Source organism: Camelus bactrianus, chromosome 7, assembly GCF_048773025.1.
Source record: "Camelus bactrianus isolate YW-2024 breed Bactrian camel chromosome 7, ASM4877302v1, whole genome shotgun sequence".
In the NCBI taxonomy this organism is placed as follows: Eukaryota; Metazoa; Chordata; class Mammalia; order Artiodactyla; family Camelidae; genus Camelus; species Camelus bactrianus.
The window spans coordinates 39,667,790-39,687,473 of NC_133545.1; the positions used below are offsets into that span (position 1 = coordinate 39,667,790).

The 19,684-nt window shown below is 39.4% G+C and overlaps 1 protein-coding gene across 11 annotated transcripts in view; it reads left to right on the forward strand.

Moving 5' to 3' along the window:
- The window catches only part of PDE1C (phosphodiesterase 1C), a 437,096-nt gene that overhangs the window by 313,232 nt on the left and 104,180 nt on the right, over positions 1 to 19,684 (forward strand). Inside the window, exon 1 of one of the 11 annotated variants that reach the window (XM_045507970.2) lies at positions 18,185 to 18,318. The exons of the other annotated variants lie outside the window; for them this stretch is intronic. The gene's annotated coding sequence lies outside the window, so the exon portion shown is untranslated. Of the gene's footprint in view, positions 1 to 18,184; positions 18,319 to 19,684 lie in introns of those variants that run through there. 11 annotated transcript variants of the gene reach the window in all.

The following is a 19,684-nucleotide window of genomic DNA, read 5'->3' on the forward strand; positions in this document are numbered from 1 at the left end:
TGAGACTGACATTGCAAAGGGTGGGTCAGTATTTTAAAACCTATCAATATGATGTACCAAATTAATAAGTTACAAGAAAAAAAGCTATAAGATCTTTTTGATAAAGGCTAAAAAAGAAATTCAGTACCGAAACTAAAAATATGTAATATCAGAAACAGAAAATTAAATGTATAACTGTGAATTTTTGGCATATGTGTGTGATTAATGCAACAGATGTTTAATACACATGAGTTGATGAGACAGAATGAAATCCTGAGATTTCATTGATGAGAATAGTGGATGAGACAGAAAATGAAATCAAATTTGAACTAGATATGTAGTTATTTTTGGTATGTAGTTTTTGTAGAAATAAAACAATTGTTCAGGGAGTAGAAAGTTTCAGTTATGCTAAAGAATAAGTTCTGGAGATCTGCCCTGCAGCACAGTGCCTGTAGTTAATAAGGTATTGTGCACTTCAGAATCTGTTGAGAGGGTAGATCTAGTGTTAATTGTTTGTACCACTTAAAACAAAACAAAACTAAAGGGACATAAGGAAACTCTGGGAAATGTTGGATCTGTTGCCTTGATGTGGTGATAGTATCTTGGGTGTTTGCCTATATGTTCAATATGCCTGTGTTACAATAAGAATAGATGAATAAACTTTTGTTTTTCTTGGAGCAAGGTTTACTGGCATTTTTTGACATTTTAATCCAGATAAGACTCTGGTGTATGTATGTGTGTGTGTTGGGGTGCGGGTGCTGTCTTGTGCTTTATGGGATGTTTAGCAGCATCCCTGGCCTCTAATATCCTAGATGCCAGTTACACCCTCCTGTTGTTATAACTGTGATGTCTCCAGACATTGCTAAATTTCCTGTGGGGAACAGAATTCCCCCCTTGAGTACCACTGCCCCAGGATGAGACAGTAATGATGAACACATTCGAGAGTCCCTAGATTAATGTAATGGAAACTTTTGGGCAAAATGAAATAGGTAATTGATTAATCGACTTCATTTCACTTAATGAGGGAAACCTAGCCATGCTCATTCTAAGGGTTTTCATATTTTTCCTTCACTCCTTCTTCCCCTGCCTCTGTCCTTCTTTGCACCCCCTTTACTTTTTCTCCTCACCTCCCTCTTTCAGTCTGTTTCTTTTTCTTCTTTTGGTTCCAACATCTTTCCCACACATGACATAACATCTGTGGTGCTTTTTTCCCCAACACTTCTATTAATAACTGGACATTTAGGGATCTTCTAGGGCTTACAGTATCACTTGTTCCTTCTTGATGCACTGTTATCTGCAGTCAAGACTGACTGGTGTAAATGGGACATCTCTGCTCTTGTTAAGGACTAGAGCCAAAAGCAAGGCTACGCGAAGGGCACTCTGGCAGGAGGCTAGACGGCTTAAGTGATGGAAAACTTCAAAGCTGCTGAACAGAAAAGCGGGGAGGAGAGAAGATGACCTCTTAACTATTTTTATATTAGGAACATAAATAACTTCCTTCAGTTAAAATCTAGTTGGGATGGAGGGAGCCATTTCAACTTAAAGATGATCAGTTTATCTCAAGCTTTTTATTTTCCTCCTTTCTAAAATTTCCATTGAAAATCCAAAGAATAAAAAAAGAAACAAAAATATTTAAGTGTAAATATGTTTCCACTGTCTTTCGGACAGTCTTCACAGGTATGTGTGAAGACCTGGAGAAGAGGGCATGCTCATGTTCTGCTGGTGAGAAAGAGGAGATTGCTGTAAATTTTTTAGTTGGGAGGTTGGCAGTAAGCATCAAAAAGTTTAGGAATACTTCTGTCCTTTAATCCTGATATTGTTTTTCAAACTATGTCCTAATAAAAAAAAGTGTACAGAAAGTACAGTTATAAAATTCTTATTTAAATATAGTTTGTAATAGCAAAAATCAGAAATAACCTAAATGTCCTACATTAATGAACTGATTGGATAAATTACTATATATATTTAGTGGCAAATTATGTTGTTATTAAAATTATGTTTGAGAAAAATACTTAATAACATGGAAGGCAATTTATAATATATTAGGTTTTAAAGCATTCTACCAAATAATTTGTGTAGGGAAGATTAAAAAATCTCATTAAAAATCTATCTATGGATAGATGATAAAATATTAATAATTGTTATCTATAGATGGGACAGTTTTCTGTGATTTTTATTTTCTCTTATTTTCTAATAGGCATTTTATAAATTTTCTAATGACCATGTAACCTTTTAAAAATACAAATAAAACAAAGGTTTGTAAAGTTTAAGAAAATCTAGCGGGAGGCTCTACAGGGAAATGCCAAAGACAAGTGTACTAATCATTCGTGAAGTACTTATTTCATTTGGAATCTTCTCTGCTATTTTTTTAAGAACACACAAACTACTTTTTGCTTACATTTTTACATGCGTTACAGTAAAAAACAAAACAAATTCTCAGTTGCGTAGAAGAACATTAGGAAATGTGTTAAATAAAACCTGAGAAACATTACACACCAGTATTGTAGTTGAGAATGTTTTATGACGGGTAAATAACTTATTATTGGTTTTCTGACTGCTAGAAAGGAAAGAAGTAGAAAATTAATACATGTCAGGTTATTTGTAGTCTTTCCCAGAATTTCTTCTACCCCAAAGCCCGTGAATGTGGAAGTATAAATAGATTATGGTCGTTTTGTGCTTAATTTGGCACAATATTCCGAATACAGAACAGTGTACTTGAGAATTGGCAGTCATAACTGTATGCCCGTTGGCCTTGTAAATTGTTAACTGGTCACCAGAAAGTGTCCAGAGAGAGAAAGAAAAATATGAGAGAAAAATGATATTCAGAGACAAAGGGAAAGAATTTTTTAAAATGTTCTTTTATCATTGTAGAGGTAAAAATGAAGTACATCAAAATATCAAAGACTGTCATTTAACTTGAGAGATATTGGCTCATCCTGTAACAATGCCATGAAACTGCATGAGATAAAACTGAAGTGGATGAAATACTGATAACATAGAAAACTAGTTTCAGAGTTAGTTGAAGGGTGGTTTTCTATTTTGCTACCATGAATGTATAATCTTGCATGTTTTTTGCACCTTATCTTGTTATCTCAATACATAATAGAACTTTCAGTGCGTTACTTGTCATTTAAACTTATAATCATCATTTCTTCTCAGGTTTTCCAGATCCCTTGACTTTAATGCACCTGTACATCCAGGGAAGTTAAACTCATTGACAGTGCTCCCCAAATCCCATGCAATAAACATTTAAGTGCTGGGGGACATACAAAGAAAAACACAAGACTCTTGTCAAGTGTAGCAGGGAAATGCTGTACACTATAGCCTTATCTCAGAGTCAGAGTGAGCATCAGTGGAATACGCTCTGAGAAGGCAAAGACCAAGCAAATATTACTTAACTTTGTTTAATCTGAATTTCCCAAACATTTGCAACCAGAAGGCTTTTCATTAGCCATGCCTATTAACAGCCCATGGGCCAAGTGTTCTGTAGAGTACAATATAGAAAGCACTGGTCAAGATTTTTCAAATTGTTAACAAGGTAGTTTAATTATTCAGATTATTTGTCTGAAAGTATTACCACCCACTCTGCAATGTCAGAATTATCAGCATGATTGTGTCATTTCACACTCTAGTCTAAAGTGTAGTCTAGGTTTCGATAGTTTTAAAAAAGCTCCCTGGGAAATTAGAATGCAGTCTTGGCTTTGAGAATCATTGCACCAGAATCAGTTTACAGTAATGCTACCATTATTATCAATATTATGATGATGACGATGATGATAGTAATATTACCATTACTTCTTCAGAACTCTTTTTTCCTTTCTTATCAGTGCCTGTTGACCAGCTGCCATGGAGGCAAATATACCACAAAAATGCAAAGGAAACATTCTGGAGAGTATATTCAACAAGGTCCAGTTAGCTGTTCTCATTGCTGAATGACAATGATTGACAAGTGGTGGAAATAAATTCTTACCAAGTAGATCACAAGAGCTAGTTCAAAGCCCCTAAGAATAAGGAAATTATTTCTGGTAATAAAATCAAGTAGTTTGGTGATCCAGCTTCCCCTGCCTTCCCCATTTGTGTCCTTTTTCTGTGCAGGTCCCAATTCCACCCACCCCTCTCCTCCCTGTGATCCAGAGGCAAACATCCTTCTGCCTCCTTGTGGAAGCCTCAGTACATCAGTGGTGCCCAGAACACCTGCTCATCCAACATCCGGATATTTTGGATGGTCTTGGGCACCCAAGCAGCCTCTTTGAAGGAATCCTGTAGGAAGCCATCTTGAGTGGGTGGTACCTTCCTTGCCTGCCTCCTCCTCCCTGTGAGTTTGTGTTTCTTGTTCTTTCAGCGCCTGTGGAAGGGGAGCAGAGCTGTTGGCTGGCAGATGCACCGTTGATGCTCACGGGAGACATAAGCAGTATATTGATTCATATTCGCCTCTGTCTTCAGTGGGAGCAAAGTTATTATGTTTCCAAATCCGAAGAGAAGAAGTTCAGGAAATCACTTGGAAATAATCTCTTATCTTCCCCCTCACATAGATGCTTTCTTGTAATATCTCTCTTAAAATGCTGTTTACTCCTAAGTAGGGAGTAGAGGGTCCAGTGAACTTTGGCACTGATTACTTTCAACTTTGGATTGCTTGGTGTTCTTTAGCAATTGAAGTTGACAAGTTCAAACTTGGTGAGTTCTTCCATGATGCCCAACACACAGTCTGCTTTAAGACTTACTGTGTTATGTGCAATTTATTTGTTTGTGTCTGCCTCTCTTCCTAGACTGGACCCTGAAGATGCACAGACCCAGTGCAGTAGCAGACATTTTATGGGAACCCATGAAATATTTGTTAATTAAAACTGTTGACTCTCACTTACGTGTCACAGCCTTGTCCTATTACAACCAGGAGTAATTTCCCTCTTTTCTGTGCTGGAATAATATTTGGTTATATTTCTGCCACCGGATTTGCCTTAGAGGTTCACGGTTGTTTTTGCGTTTGCCTCCCACATCAGGTGTGGGTGCCTGGGGAGCAGGCACGGCATCATATCATCTCTGCTTCCTATGCCTGCTGCCTGCCAGTCAGGAGTTGCTCGATGCTGTGATGTCGCAGAGCCAGTCATTTATTCACAGTTCATTCAAGATATGCAAAGAAACGGTGGCTTCTTTACTTTCTGTGAGCATTCTGAGTTTCCTGAGCCTCAACTGCTGAGTCTGGGTCTGCAATGGGATGGGGTGTGTGTGTGTGTGTGTGTGTGTGTGTGAGAGAGAGAGAGAGAGAGAGAGAGAGAGAGAGAGAGAGAGAGAGAGAGAGAGAGAGAGAGAGAGAGAGAGAGAAAGTGAGAGAGAGAAGGTTAGGAACGGAAAGAGAGAAACTATAATCCAGTTCATGAAACTCTAACCAACTGAATAATTTAAGCAGTCTTTTTTTTTTTGGTAACTCACTTTTTGAAAAATTTAAATACTTAAGACTTTCAGATTTCCTTATTCCTCTCCCTACTGCTGTCCAGGGCAGCACAGTCCATGTGTTTTTGTGTCATCCTCTGGTGTCTCTTGACTCCAGGATGACGTCTCTTGTCCACTTGGTCACTGCAAGTCTTGGTGACATCTCTAGCCAAGGCCTGTGACTGTGTTCTTCCCCACCCACTTGGCCCTGCTCAGCTCCTGTGCCTCCGTGCTCTGCTGAGGTCTGGCTATAACTTCCACCCGGTCCCTGTCTTGGGAGGACACCCCTGGGGTGCTCAGTCGTGGCGGCTTCCCTGGGAACCCTGCCAGTCAGTGCTATCAGCTGCCTCTCAGTCCTACTGCAGGGCACACGGGACCTCTGACATCTTCCTTCTCCCTGCTTGGGAGCCGGGAGAGACTTGATCTAAACTGTAGCTTCCTATTGTCTGCCTAACGTATAATAGCTGCTTTTACTCTGATGGCACCATCCTGGGTTGGTGTGATGATGTCCTGGGAGTCACCTCGAAGGTCATCCTCTTGCTGAGTTCAAAACAGGAAGTGGGGCTGAAGGCTCCAGCTTTCAGCTTTCCCGAGTCTGGACCCACAACCTCCCACCTCAGGGCTCTGGACCAGGTCCTACCCACCTCAGAGAATCCTCTTTACCCGGACTCCTCTTTCCTCCCTGGGGACTCATCCATGGTAGGAATGGCCGTTGGCAGCAGTGGGGGACAAGGTGGGGATGAAAACACAAAATACTGTCTTCTTTTCCGTACTGATGAGTGCAGGTGGTGGAGATCCCTGCAGTAGGAGGAACTGGGGTTTTTGGTGAGCGAAGTCTTAAGTGGCAGGTCACCTGGGCCACAGTTTTAGCTTTTCACTTCTGACTCCAGTGGCATCTTGGAAGGGTGTTCAGGGGAGTGTGAGGATGGGAGGGCTGAGAGGACAAGGGAAGGAAGAGTGCGCACCTAGTCCACGGCCAGTGGTAAGTAGCCCAGAGCCAAAGATGTGTGCAGAAGTGGCCTGGGCTGTTCATTGAGCAACTGTGTGTGACTATGCATTTTAAGGACCAGTCCAACTCTAGTAAAGATGCTCGTGCTGTTCTGCTTTCACACCAGTGTGGGACCGAGCTCAGCGGCTTTGCAGGCTCCCAGGGAAGATCTGTAGTCAGGTGTCACACCCGCTCTGACTGGCCTCGGGCTCTGCCAGGTTGTGGACAGAGCACGTGCCCCCTCTGTGGCGATGCCAGGTCAGGGGCTCTGCTGAGCCCCAGGTGTTCGTGTTTGCAGCCTGACAGGGATAAAGGAAAACTCCCTCTGTGGAAACACTCGACAGCATAGGTGTGAGCGCACGGCTTCTTCCTTGAGATTTTACAAATCTCCTGTATGTTTCTAAAGGGTCAGTATCAGATATGGAAAATTATGCGATCCTCTCGGTGTCTCTTTTTCCTTTAACAGAGAATCATTCAGTGGAACTGTTTCTTCCTCTTTTCAGTCCCTGAGACAGTCTGAAGCTCAACGAAGCTCTTCTGGGAAAAAATTCTTTTTTACATTTACTAAATAGAATATATTATGACACCACCTAGGTTTAAGTGTCATTAAAAAAAATTATGGAGTGTATACCAAGATTTAGGAGGTTTTAAAAACGCTATACGAGGAACTTCTAGTTCAGTGAGGCTCACACTGCTCCTGAGGGGAAACTCCAAAGCATTAGACAATATTTTTAAACCGCAAAAATTACCATCGTGAACAATGAGGAATAGTTTACTCGGGGCAAGCAGAGTACTTTATCCATATTGATCCATCAGTATTTGCTATGATTACTGCTAATTCCTTTATAAATCAACTCTTCTTGTAAATTTTGACAGGAAATAGCCAACAGGAGAGTTCTGTTTCTATGGTTATGGGAGTTGGGTCCTGTATTACCAGTATTTACCTCGTTTAGTTACCTGAGCCATGTCAAGCCTGTGTTTCTAACCACAGAGAGGGAGAGGGCGCTATTTTAATAAAAGGGAAGTGAAGCAAGTCCCAGCCATCATCTGCAAAGAGAGGGAGGCAATGCTGGTGAGTAAGATGGTGACTCGATGAATAAAAGATCTTTCCCTCTTCTTTTTCTGTTAAGATGTGGCAAAATGGTGAAGTTTCAGCTTTGGACACAGTTATCAGAATTCACTAGGACAAACAGACAATGAATGATAATAACTAATGAGGATGAGAATGATAACAAACACTGCAGGTCCAGAACCCTACCTGGCCCCCACCCCAAAGCCACTGTAAAATGAGTTACGGTTGGCAGGAAACTGAATGCCCATTCTGTTGAGAACAAACTTCAAATGTTAATAATATGCAAATTGTTTTCCTGTTTGATTGGAAACGACTGTGCAATGCAACACAGTCACCGTGACAGGCTCTGTCACACCCCTGCTTAATTATCTCACTCCATCAGCCTCATACCTAGCTCTGAACTTCCTCATTTCCAGACCCTTTCATTGTCAGCCTGTGTGGTAGAATTAACCTGAAAATAAAACAAACTTCTGAGGATGAACTGAAAAGAGGGAGGACAAATGTAAGGAGGAAGAGGGCCTCATACCTTAGGGGGCCCAAGGGATTGTGGCCAGGAAAGGTGGAATCAGCACCCCTTGAGTCAAGTCACTGGGGTTCTTCTTCCCTCATCTTGTTAGCGTACTAACCATTTGCTAGCACCTCAGTTTCCTCAGCTGATCCTGAGAAACTCCAGCATGAAATATTGAGTCTTCCTCTGGTTCTCAGTACGCTCCAAATGTCACTGCTGGGAAGCCCTCCTCAGATCCTCTCCAAGGCCATCAGACACAGTGAACTGCTCACCTGTGCACATTTCTCCTTCCTTGCTCCGATGGCTGAAGCCAAGCAGGGGGATCTGGGAGACAGATACTAAATGGGCCATATGAACACGGAGGCCCTTATGAAATTAGCTGGGGTAGGGACAACTTGTGTCCAGCCCATTATCATCACTATTCCACAAGCTGGAGGACTGTGTCACTTTTTTTAAATTAAGCTTTTTATTTTGAGATGATTGTAGATTTACATTATTATAAGAAATATTTCAGAGAGATTTCTATGTACTCGTTACCCAGTTTTCCCCAAAGGAAACAGGATATTGACGTTAGCACAACCCACCTATCTTCTTCAGAATTCCCCAGTTTTATTGTACTCCTGAGTGTGTGTGTGTGTGTGCGTGCACGCATGTGTGCGTGCATGTTTAGTTTTATGCAATTTTATTATATGTGTAGGTTGACACATCCATCACCATAGTCAAGATACAGAATTACACCATCATCACAAGGCTCCCTTTCTTACAATGATCCGCATTCCATGCTCCTCTCCCTCTAACCCTTGGCAACCATTAATCTGTCCATCATTCCATAAATCTGTCATTTGAAGATGTCATATAAATGGAATCATATAGTATTTAACCTTTTGGGATTGGCCTTTATCATTCAGGATCATTTCCTTGAGAACTATCTCATTTTTATTAGAATGTTGGGAGGTTATTTCATAATCAGGATGATTATTTCTCTCAGTTTAATCAATTATAAAGTTAACAAGCCACTTTCATATACAGTATTCCATTTGATCCTCTCAACAGGGTATAAACAAAAGGCTTAGAAGAAAAAACAAGTGTAGATGACAGGATTCCACTTTTTCGCTGTGGCAGATTGGCTGGCTCTGCCCCAAACCCCCTTCCTCATTTCCAGGGCATACAACTGGCCTATGTCTTCCAGCTGCTCTCATGGAAAGATGTGGCCATGTGCTTGGACTCTGGGCAGTGGGAAGTGACCAGAGGTGATGAGTTCCAATCCAGCCCCCCACACATGTCCTTCCACATTCTTTCCCCTTCTGTGGCAGCCTCTGAAACCTATGTCAAACTTAGTGGAGCCACAGGTGGGACAAATGACCCTGATTCAACACTCCAGGATCTCTTGACTTTTAGAGTTCTGAGTCACCAGAGACGTGGGGGTGGCCAGTGTATGTCTGGAGGCAGTGAAGGGGAGGGAAACAATAGTAGACTGTAACAACACTTACTTTCCTCTCATTTCCTCCCCGGTCTGGTGGGGCTGCCTCCTGCCCTAGACCAAGGACACTCGCTGCTCTGTCCTCACACAGAGCAGTGCCCTTAAGTCACCTTAGGAGTTTCTCACAGTTTTCTGGAGGGTTTTTTTTTTTTTTTTAATTTCTGTAATTCTTCCAGAATTAATCTTAAGGAAGAGAACTGTGCTAATTTAGCATCTCATTAGCCATTCTTTGCAGATTTTTATCTTTGAATGAATTTGTATTATTTCTGTTATTATAAAAGAAAAAAATGGGGAGAAAAGGTAATCTTGGAGGTACCTTACTGAAACATACTGTGTTTCTAGCATGATGGAATTCCTGTGATTTGGCTAGGTGAGTGAGCTTTAGCTTTTCTGGATAGTCATCCCAACACGATGCGATTCAGATTGAATAAGGAACTGAATTCAGGGAAGGCAAATGAGGGAGCCATGGGGCTGGGTTGACTCTTCAGATGTAGAGGAACGTGTCTCTGCATGGTTTCAACCTTCCTAAATCTTCCTGTAAACTTTCTCCTCATTTCTGCTCATCTTCCTTTCCTCATTACCACCATTCAAAGATGTTTTTAGTTCTTCTCATTTCTTTGGTCTATTGAAACAGATGTTTTTGAAGTGGCATGTTTATCAGCAGAGAAAAGTGATGGTGATTCTTTCCACATGAATAGCTGCAAATGAAAAATGGCTTCTGGAACTTACCTTTTGGCAGCCTGGCAGGATTTCATCTCCTTCTCCCTCCACAGTCCCCAGCATGGCCTGTGGTAGGTTCTGAATGATCCTCTGAGTTTTCGTTTTCATTCTTGTTATTTCTTTTTTTAGGAAAAACAATGGCCAGAAGAGAGCAGGTTCTTATATTAGTGTCTTCTCCCAATACAGTCTGCCAACCTAGAGTCATACTTTAGAGAGACAATGTTTTCCTTCAGGAATAAAGATTTTCTTGGTATAATGGTGAATCTTGTACTTTTTTTGCACTATTTTTAACAAAATATATGAGTTAAGTGATGGTAAAAACAGGAAAGGGCTAAACTGGTTTTTAAGAAGTATTTCTTTATAAGATCAATAATGACTGTGGAGAGGAACCCCTTTCCAAATCACTGCATTATGTTACTACAGGAATTCCAAAGGAACAAAGTCAATATAATCAACTCTAAATGAATCGACACTTTAACCCTGGGTCAAAATAACTCCCAGAATATCATAAAAACATAAAGCTTCTCTTGGACCAAGAGTGCTTTGTGCCTAGTGTTCACAGCTTGCATGTGTGTGCACACGCACTCACTTACTCTCACACTCACAAACATGCGTCCTGAAAGGAGATTTACTCTGTAAGACAGAAACTAGGAGAAGATCGAATATGCGGGGCTGCTCCATGGCATAGCTTCATGAAAACAAAAGGAATGCAAATATTCGTTAGAAAATCCACAGCAACCAAGAAAGTATGTAGTGATATCCTTGAGTGGATATCCAAAGAATGGGTCCATGCCTATGGAGTGGAACAACTGCATGTAGAATAGGATAATCAGAAAGGAATGTATGTTTGGCTCTTTAATTTTTGCCTTGTAGCAGATTTCTTTGCCTTCTTATGTTGTACTTATATTAATATAAAAGCACATGTGGAGATCCTTACACAAGCCAGCTGGGTGTTGAGAGGAGAGGAATGGTATAGTGAGGTGGCAGAGAGATACAGGCCCGTAGTTATATGCTTTATAATAAGTCTGTTTGAGAATATAAGGTTCTGTTAGGTTGTTCTTGTTAATCAAAACCATATTGGGTGTATTTGGTGTTTTCATTTCCAAATAAATTTTAGAATCAGTCTGTCAATTTCCATCAAATGACCTATGGAGAATCTGTTAGGGATTACATTGAATCAATAGATAGATTTAGTAGGTAAAATTCATATTTCTAAAATGCTGAGTTTGTAATTTATGAATATTGACTATCTTTCCCTTTATTTAGGCCATTTAAACTTCTCTCAATATCTTAGTTTTTCTTCTGTGAGGAGTACTTTTTTGCCTGTTGTAAGGTTTATTCTTAGATGCTTTTCATTTTGATGCTTTTGTAGTTAGTGCCATTTTCTAACTGTTTATTGCTATTTATCCAGTGATTTTGCTTAATTCACCTTTTGATTGGAATAATTCATTTGAAAATTATTACAGATATCCTGTCCTGAGTATAATTTCATCTGTAGTGACAGTTCTTTTTTTATTTTCTAGTCCTTATATCTATTATTCCTTCCTTTCTTCTTACTGAACCAGTGAGAAATGATCATATAATCTTGAAGAGAAGCAGTGGTAGTAGGCGTCCTCATATTATTAGCTCGCTCAACAGGAAAACTTCCCATATTTCAGTATTAAGTATGATGTTTGTTGAGCCTTTCTGTTTTAAAGCTCCACTATCAGATTTAGAAAATTCATTTTCATTCCTTCTTTGCTAAGGTACTTACCATGATAGGTGATTTCTCAAATGCTTTTTCTAATATTTGTATGATGATCAGATGATTTTTCTCTTTTGTTCCTGTTAAAATAGAGGTAACATTTATTCATTGATTTACAGTGTTAAACCAACCTTGCATTTTTGCAAATTTTGCTTGCTGTTTGCTTTCTTTTTTGTTTATCACTGAATTCAATTTGTTAAAATTTTGTTTAGGATTTTTACATCTATGTTCATGAGAGAGACTACCCCGTAATTCTTTTCTTACAATGTTCTTGTTTGGTTTTAGAATCAAGAATATGCTGGTCCCATAAAATGAATCAGAATGCTTCCTCCTTTGCTTTTCTCTGGAAGACTGTGTTATTTAGTCATTGAATTCATTGATAAAGTGGCTAAGCACTGTGGTTTTCTTTGTGGGAAAATAATAAGCTATGGATTCAATTTCTTCAATAGTTATAGAAGTGTTCATACTTTATCTTTTTCTTATGTCAGTTTTCATGGAATTTTCCCATCTGATCTAAAATTTTTAAAATTTATCTGTAGGAAAGTATGATATGCTTTCATTACAGATCTGCAGGGTCTGTAGTAGTTTTTTAAATTCTTAATTTTTTGTGTGCCTTCTCTCTTATTTATCAGTCTTGCTTGGCTTTTTATTTTATTAAGCTTTTCAAAGGCACAGCTTTTGGCTTTGTTGAGTATTTCTTTTGTTAAGTTTCTTTTGTCCTTATGTTTTGTTTTTGTATTTATTTTTTGCTATCTTTTACTTTCTTTGGATTAACTTGTTCTTTTTAAAATTTCTTGAGATGGATAATAAAATCACCTATTTTCAGTTTTTTTTTCTTTTTTAATATATTCATTTAAGGCTGTACATTTCCCTCTAAGTACTACTTTACTTGAATGCCACAAGTTTTGATGTATCATATTTCATCAACATTTAAAACCGTTTTCTGATTTAATCTTTTACCATAGTTGTTTAGAAGTATAGTTCTAAATTTCTAAACATTTGTAGTATTTCTAGACTTTGTTTTGTTATTGATTTCAAGCTGAGTTCCACTGTTGTCAAAGAACATTATTTGTATGATTTCAATTATTTGAAATTTGTTCAGACTACCATAGGACCCAGCATATGGTTGGTTTTTAAAACTCTTACATGTACACTTGAAGAAAATGTCTGCAACTGGATATAGTGTTTAGTACATGTTCAATTAGGTCAGTTTTGTTAATAATGTTATTTAAAATCTATAACCTTACTAATTTTTTGTATTAGTTAATAACATAGAGAGGTATATAAAAATATAGATATGAACCTAGGTACCAAAATTTTTTAAGTGAAAAAGTAATTAGAGCCCAATAATTTATTTAATAAATCTATTTGTACATTTGCCTTAAGCATGTGTAATTGGGAACCATAGAAGAATTTACAGAAGGTAAAATTTACAAAGCTGGGCTGTCTTTACTTGTCTTTATTTTTGTTGGTGTTCTTGTTTTTGGTTTGGAAATCACTAAATCAGGAAACCACATACCCCAAACAAGTCCTTTCCCAGAAATTCTTAAAAGCAGCAATCCATGCTACCACCATACTCATGCAACACTCTATCAAAGTGCTATCACATGAGAGATAATATTCATACTGCACTGTTCAGGGTATCAGGCAAGCCTAATTACAACAAAAACATATAGAATTCCCCCCCTCACTAAGTACCTGCACTCCTCTACTCTGTTGCTAGATTGATCTTTCTAAAATGCATATTTTATCACACCACCCCCCTAACCCCACTTAAAAATTCTCCAGGGGCTCCCCATTATCTCTAGGGGAGATTAAATTTTTTTAGCCAAGCCCACCAGGATCTGCCTCCTGCCTCTTCTGATATTTCATATCTTAATATACCCCCTGAGTTCCAGCCACCCATGGAATTCCCTGAATGGATCACTGTCTTCAGGCTGCTCCCTCTGTCCCCAGTCCACCATTTCTTCATCCCATCTTGCTTGTCCGGTTGACGTCACTATGGCCTTGGTTCAGCTCTGATATCACCGCCTCTAAGGAGGACGTTATTACTTGGAGATTCTTCTCCTTTGTACTTTCTTAGTCCCCTTGTCGGACTTCGGCCATCCAGCTTGCTGTACTTGCACGGTAAGTGCTGACTAGCTGTCTGTCTTCCCTAATTGAGGGAAGGCACTGTGTTTCCCCCCTTTTATTCCTGGAGCCTATCACAGTACCTGCACACGGAAAGCACCCAGTAAATGCTGAAGGAATGTTTCAAGTACAGCAATCTTAGTTAATTATAGACACAAACAGATCTCCAGAAAAATATTCAGATGGCATCATTGGATGACATTAAAGCATAAGCCTGAAATCCCATTTGGAGGTGTTGTTTCAGTTTACTTTCTGTGGCATTTAGGTAAGTGGCAGGAATGGGAGTGACATAGAGGAAACAGGTGTGTGAAAAGTACGTAGAGATGCCTTTGCCTTACAAATACACGGATGTGATGAGCTGAAATGGTAATTTTTTTAATTTAAATGAGTCTTTAGGACTCATGACTCATTGGGACATGTACAGGAAATGCTGTAAAGGATCCAGTTCCCTTTGACATTCTTTCAGACTAAACAAAGCCTGTCTAAGATGGCAGCCATCATTGGCCGTGCTGACATGTTAGGAGCTGCTTATCCATTCTCTAGGGAATAACCTTGGGCAGAATGGACAGATACGAGAAAGTGTGTTTCATGGCTTTTTATTCTAATTTATTTTCTCTTGTGCTTTTCTGATTTCATTCCAGTAGTGTCTAAAGCTCGACGGATGTATGTGCTCTCCAGGCTTAGTGCTGCAGGGTTTCAGGACCTCAGTTGGGTACAGGGAATAGTGCTGAGGCCACTGCAGGGCAGTTTTCTAAGTTATAAAGTTGAGTCAAGAAGTCACTTCCTAATAAAGTCAGCCGTCTTGGTCCTAGAAATTATTTTTGTGGGAAAAAGAGACAACTCTGTATCTTCCATTCCAGCAGCCTTTCAAGTGCCAAAATACAGTGTGCAGGTCCTTTCTCACTTAATTTCTCTCTTCCCACATTTTCCTGCATCCCCAATAATGGCATGGTCTCAAAGTAACTTAGCATTTGTCCAGGACTTGCTCTGGACCTGAGGGCACAAAGCACTGAAGTGATGCAGTGGTTTATCATATACCTCATAGCTAAGAAGCCTAGAGAAAGCAGGGCTCACGTGGAGAAATGAAAGACTCACGTAAAGATGCAAAGGCTCATCCACGATGAAATTATACACTATCTTAACAGAAAGGCATCTTGCCAAAGTTTGAATGAGTAAGCTCTTCCTAAAATGGTGTTGCACTTCTATCCTGGAACTGTTATCTGGCAGCCAACAGTGACAGAAATTGATGGAGTGCTGGAAACTATGAACATTCACTCAGAAGAGAAACTTTATTATTATTGTTGTTGTACGTTTCCTTTCTCCCTCCCTCCAGCCCTCCCTTCCTTTAGGTGCCCAGACCCAGACCTTTTGAGTAGTATTAAAAAGCTAGACTTACAGGCGACAACTTATCATGGAACCTGTCCTTGGGGACATTGGCCTTTTAGGTAAAATGAATTCACATGGAAAAACATCCAGACAGACTTTACTAGGAAAACAAAGGAAGGCATCTGAGCTTTCCTGCTTAACTAATCTCCTAGTTTAACAAAAATATTTTATAATACGGGTATGAAGGACCTTGGCTGTTTTTAGACAACCCTTCTCAAGATGGATTGAGATCTAGGACAAACCTGTAGTATGTTGGAAAATAGGGAAAGGTGCCTCCTTATTCCCAGAAACTTTAGGAAATTTTTCAGTTTTTGAGACGAGTTGGTGACCAGTGGTGAAAGAGCTAATTTCAATCTCTTCTGCCCACAAAGCAGCAGTTTCCCCAAGAGGTAGATGGCAGGTGGTGGGCTGGGGTCAAGGCAGGATGTTCCAAGAAGGATAAAGGGTTGGGCTGGAGTTGAGGTGGTAGACTGAGAGGCCAGTGGAGCAGCACCCACCTGAGGGCTACCCTAGAGCTCAACAATGTTTGAAAATAGGACATCTGGAATTTCCTAGGGTTTGTGTGGCAACTGCATAAAGCAGAAAGCTGGCAGCTTATGTGGACGGGGATGGCTGTAGCTTACATTTGTGCCGGGTGCTGGTCCAGACAGGAATTGGGTATACTGAAAGCTGGTCACTATTTACCTTTTTTTTTTTTTTAAGTTCTTACAGTCTTTCTATTGCCATGTTTTGTTTCTATTTAACTTCTTCTCTCTCAATATGTTCACTTTTATTACATTATGATTTCAGCTTTTATCTTTGCTTCACAGATCCGTTCTCTTGAATTTTATTGACCACAAAGCAGGTGCTCCCTAAAATTTGCTTGTTTCCATCAGTGAACTTTTCTTTTCAAAAGTGAGTCCTTTCTCTGAACTTTGAAGACTATTCTCCACTTTATTGCTGAATCTTTTTGTAGGTTTCTTTTCCCCCGCTGTTTAGTCGACCTTGAATAAAGAGAGGTGAATCTTGCCGTAGGTGTGTTGTCCCAGGTTCCCTTCATGCCTGCCAGGGTGTTGTGGATCTTCTGCTCCTCTCAGAAGCTGGAGAGATGGGAGCAGATGTGAATTTCTAGTACGTCTTATACATCCTGAAGATACTTTATCCTGTGTCACTTCTTCTCTGGGTTTGTTAAAGCCACTGGACTAGGGGTTTGCTTCAGTTTGCAACTTTCTTTTGGGTCAGACTTTTACACTGGATACATGAATGTGGCTGTGCCCAATGTCTGCCCGGCACTGCTGGTGACTACGTCTGGGTGAAGCCCCACACTGCTGATTTTGCACTAATAATGGCACAAAGCCTGGGACTTTCCAGGGGAGATGATGTTCAGTGCTGCTGATCTGAACTGCTTAGTGGGAGTTCATGTGATGCCCTCCTTGGGAGCACAGCTCTTGCTCTGACCTAGGGTCCTGGTTGACGTACTGCAAGATGTTACAAGGCTCTTCACAACTCGATTCCCCCAATATTGTGCTTTCCCGGAGTGAGAATTGTTAATAATAATGGATATAAAGTGATATTCCATATAGTGTTCTTAATAATTCCAATTGTTTTTTGACTGATTATAATTAGTTTTTAGTTCATAAAAATGACACAGGAAGCACTTACACTAGGAAGGGGAGCTTGTCTTAGGGAAAAAAAAAGCCAGTCATTTTCATGTTTAGTTGTCCTTATATAATTAGAATTGTATTTCATTTACCACTTCTTTTTAATCTTTTAAAACTGTTTGTCCATTTCGTTAAGGTTGGCTTTGCTAAATCTAGGTCATGAATCCATTTAACTGGAGACCCATGAATCTATCCTCCTTGAAAGACCACTGTCCCAGAGTATGCTTTTTCGGTTTTGTTTTTATTTTCTGGAAAAGCATATAAAGGATGAAATTTTGAACTGGTCCACACCTTGAGAATGTATTTGTTGGCTTCATATATACTTGGGAATCCTAGTAAATATAGGTATAGATATCTTGAATTATATATCTTGAATTATACCCATATTATTCTCAAAATCTGATAATGTTGTTAAATTGCTTTCTGATATTTGGCATGGTAGAAGTCTATGGCCAGCTTGAATTTTTGTTACTTTGTAAGTACTAGATTTTATTTTCTGAGTGATTTTTATGTTCTTATTTTTATCTTTGGAGATACAAAATTACAACAGCATATGTTGGATGTTTTCTTTTTTCTGGTTTTATTTGATCCCTTTTTATCTGCTTATAAAGGTTTTCCTTCAGTCTAGGAAAACATTTAATTAAAATTACTTCTGTTTATTTTTTAAGGACGCCCTTTTATAGGAAGATAGAATCAATGATTATTACTTCTATTAATCTTATGTTTTCCCTCATCATTTTTTGTGTTTTGTCTTTTCCTCTTAGGTTTAAGAATTGAGATGGGTCCTGTTAGAGATTTATGTCAATTCCTGGTGGAATCTTGGGAAGCCTCAAATGAAGGGAGAAATTTTCTTTAAAAAGTTTAAATTTACCCTCATTTTACTTTGCCAGTTGAGAGTCCAAACAGCCTTTCGGGTAGTTGGGCTCCTGGAGGTGAGAGTCAAAATTAGAGGCAGACTTAGCCAGGAATGTGTTTTGCTAAAGAGCTTCCATTCCTTATTTGGAACAGCTCTGGGCTTGCCTCTGCAGTCGCCCCATTCTTTGGCAGGCTGGCTGTCCACTGTGGGTGAGTGACTGGTAAACTCTTACTTGCCAACTCCCTGTTGTGTGCTGCCTTTGAAACCGGAACACTTTCTAGTGCTGATAATGGGATCCCCAGGCTGACCCTCACCTCCAAGCCTGCAGAGGCCTCTGCTGACTTTCTCTGCATATTTCCCTTTTGCATGTTGGAGATTCACAAGTCAGGTAGCAACTACCCTTAATCTAATTCCTCTGTATTTTATATCATTGATATACCTGCGGATTTCTTTGGTATGGCTGCCCTCTTGGCTACTTTTTAAGGTTGATCCTGAGTTTTTCCTCCTTCTTATTGTTGATCATTTTCATATAGACCTGGAGGGGAGTAGCTTATGCTTTACCAAGAAGTGGGTTGAGCTGTGCTCTCTTATGAATGCTATTTTGAAGGCAGGAAAGTAGGAACAGCCTTAGGAAATAAAGACTTGATAATAACCTTAAGTATCCTGTAGAATGTTTCTCATCTGGTTACTTTTGATAATCAAGGTCACTGAATAACAACAATGACAATAATGATAACAATTGCCTTTTAAAAAAACGAGGTGATGGATGTGTTAACCAGCCTTATTGTGGCAATCATTTTGCAATCTGTCTGTGTATCAGATCACCACGTTGTATACCTTAACTTTACATAATGTTATATGTCAATTATATTCAATAAAGTTTGAAAAAAAGTTGTGGGTCACATGGTTGATGTGAGTACATCAATATTAATTTGATTTAATCTATATATCAACCTAGGAAATTTGGTGGTTGTGTTTTCATTTAATAGCTGACACTCTGAGAAGTTAAATAACCTGTCTGGTATTGCACAGGTAATATGTTGAGAAGTAGAATTCAGACTCAAGTTTGTCTTCAAAGTTTCCATTCTTTGCTGGCTGTCAAACAGCCTGAAGAGTTGTCCTATCTCCTGATCTCTGTGGTGTTTACGGTGTTCCCAGTTGCTGGACTTTGATAATCTAGTGGCATTTTATTGCTCTCATATATACTAAGTCCTTCTCTGTGGGGATAATGTTCGTATAAGTAAGAGGAGAACATGTTTTATTGTTTCTCTGATAATGTCTGAAACTCTTGACTAGCAGTGTGGAAGGTCTTGTCCTCAGTACCTTTGTTTATCATCCATCCTCCTTAAAAAAAAAAAGGAAGAAAAGGAAAGAAAACTAGACTATTTACTTGCCCCTAGAGAACTTCTTCCTGCCCAATGAAAGAGTTTACCTTCATGTATTTCTTGTGTAGCTCTATATGGGTATTTTGGTGGTCCAAATCTGCTCACCTGTCTTGGAGCACCCGTGGGCCATGGGACTGGTATTCTCTGTGGTCACAGCTGAAAAAGTACCTTCAACACAGCAGAATCTCAGGCAGTGTTTGGTGATGTTGCTGGTCATGCTTTATTACATCCAATTGGGACCAAAAGGAAAAAACATTAAAATCAGAGAAGAGGCAAAATTATTGATAACTTAGGAAACCTTAGAAAGATAAAAGGTTGTTAGAAAGTGTTGGGGTGGTCAGTGCCTGGTGGACGAGAACATTTTTGTTC